This window comes from Lolium perenne, chromosome 7 (assembly GCF_019359855.2).
Source record: "Lolium perenne isolate Kyuss_39 chromosome 7, Kyuss_2.0, whole genome shotgun sequence".
In the NCBI taxonomy this organism is placed as follows: domain Eukaryota; kingdom Viridiplantae; phylum Streptophyta; class Magnoliopsida; order Poales; family Poaceae; genus Lolium; species Lolium perenne.
Window position 1 is genome coordinate 74,227,589 of NC_067250.2, and position 2,829 is coordinate 74,230,417.

Consider the following 2,829-nt stretch of genomic DNA (forward strand, 5'->3'; position numbering starts at 1 on the left):
TGTTCCCATGCTATCTGTTAGAATTGGTGATCATTGTTATTATGGTTTATGCGATATTGGTGCAAGTATTAGTGTTATTCCTTATGAGCTTTACACGGAGATTATGCACGAAATTGGTTCTTGCGAACTTGAAGATATTGATGTGGTTATTCGGCTAGCTAATAGAGAAACTATCTCTCCAATTGGTATTGTTCGAGATGTGGAAGATCTATGTGGTAAGATTAAATATCCTGCTGACTTTTTGGTACTTGGTTCTGCTGCTAGTAAGTATTGTCCTATCATTTTTGGTAGACCTTTTCTAAATACTTGTGGAGCTGTTATAGATTGCAAGAAAGAGAAAATTTTGACTAAATTTGCTGGTGAATCTTATGAGTTTAATTTCTCTAAATTTGCCAAAACTCCTTATAAAGCCGATTCACCTAATAATGATTTTAGAATTGAACAGTGTGCATCTATTGCTCTCGCTCCTAATAATCCTTTGCAGCAACATTTGGAGAATAGTGAGAGTGAAGTTTTTAGGGAAGAAAGAAATGAGCTTGATGAAATTTTTCTTCGTCAACCTATTCTTAAGCATGATTTACCGGTAGAAGATCTAGGTACAACATTACCACCAAAAGAAGATCCTATTTTTGATTTAAAACCATTGCCTGATAATCTTAAATATGCTCATATTGATGATAAGAAAATATATCCTGTTATTATTAGTTCTAAGCTTTCAGAGATTGGGGAAGAAAGGTTATTGGAAATATTGAAGAAACACCGAGGAGCTATTGGCTACACTCTTGATGACTTGAAGGGGATTTCTCCCTCTATTTGCCAACATGCCATTAATATGGAAGACGATGCAAAGCCTGTTGTTGAACATCAGCGTCATCTAATTCCTAAGATGAAGGATGTGGTAAGGAATGAGGTATTAAAACTTCTAGAAGCTGGTATTATATATCCTATTGCTGATAGTAGATGGGTTAGTCCTGTGCATTGCGTTCCTAAGAAAGGAGGAATGACTGTTGTGCCTAATGATAACGATGAGCTCATACCTCAAAGAGTAGTTGTAGGGTATAGAATGTGCATTGATTATCGAAAAGTTAATAAAGTTACTAAGAAAGATCATTACCCTTTACCTTTTATTGATCAAATGTAAGAAAGGTTGTCTAAAAATACTCATTTTTGCTTTCTTGATGGTTATTCTGGGTTTTCACAAATTGTTGTTAAAACTAAGGATCAAGAGAAAACCACTTTCACTTGTCCCTATGGAACTTATGCTTATAGACGTATGCCTTTTGGTTTATGTAATGCTCCTGCTACTTTTCAAAGATGCATGTCTGCTATTTTTCATGGCTTTTGCGAGAATATTGTGGAGGTATTCATGGACGATTTTTCTATCTATGGAAATTCTTTTGATAATTGCTTGCGGAACCTTGATAAAGTTTTGCAGAGATGTGAAGAAACTAACCTTGTTCTTAATTGGGAGAAATGCCACTTTATGGTTAATGAAGGAATTGTATTGGGACATAAAATTTCTGAGAGAGGTATTGAAGTTGATAGAGCTAAAGTTGAAGCAATTGAGACGATGGCCTATCCCAGGGATGTTAAAGGTATTCGTAGTGTTCTTGGTCATGCTGGGTTTTATAGGAGATTTATTAAAGACTTCTCCAAGATTTCAAAACCTCTTACTAATCTTCTTCAAAAAGATGTACCTTTTGTTTTTGATGATGATTGTAAGGAAGCTTTCGAAACTCTAAACAAAGCCTTAACAACTGCTCCTATAGTTGAACCTCCTGATTGGAACTTACCATTTGAAATTATGTGTGATGCTAGTGATTTTGTTGTAGGTGCTGTTCTTGGACAACGAGTAGATAAAAAATTGAATGTTATTCATTATGCTAGTAAAACTCTTGATGCTGCTCAAAGAAATTATGCTACGACTGAAAAAGAATTGTTGGCTGTAGTCTTTGCTTGTAATAAGTTTAGATCTTATATTGTTGATTCTAAAGTTACAATTCATACTGATCATGCTGCAATTAGATACCTAATGCAAAAGAAAGATGCTAAGCCAAGGCTTATTAGATGGGTGCTTCTATTGCAAGAATTTGATTTGCATATTATAGATAGGAAAGGTGCTGATAATCCTGTTGCTGATAATTTATCTAGATTGGAAAATATTGCTTATGATCCTGTTCCTGTTAATGATAGTTTTCCAAATGAACAATTGGCTGTAATAAAGGTGAGCTCGCGAGATAGCCCTTGGTATGCTGATTATGCTAACTTTATTGTTTCCAAGTACTTGCCTCCAACCTTTTCAGCTCAGCAAAGGAGGAAATTCTTTTATGACTTGAGGCATTATTTTTGGGATGACCCACACTTATATAAAGAAGGAGTGGATGGTATTCTGCGAAGATGTGTTCCCGAATATGAACAACAAGAGATATTGAGTAAATGTCATGGTAGTGCTTATGGAGGACATCACGCCGTAGATAGAACCGCGCAAAAGGTTCTACAATCAGGTTTTTATTGGCCAACTCTCTTCAAAGATGCAAGGAAGTTTATTTTATCCTGTGATGAATGTCAACGGGTTGGTAATATCTCCAGACGCAATGAAATGCCTATGAATTATACTCTTGTTATTGAACCATTCGATTGTTGGGGATTTGACTTCATGGGACCTTTCCCCTCTTCAGAAGGTAACACTCATATACTTGTTGCTGTTGATTATGTTACTAAATGGGTGGAAGCCATACCTACAAAAAGTGCTGATGGTGAGACTTCTTTAAGAATGCTTTTAGATATTATTTTTCCTAGATTTGGAGTTCCTAGATATCTTATGACTGA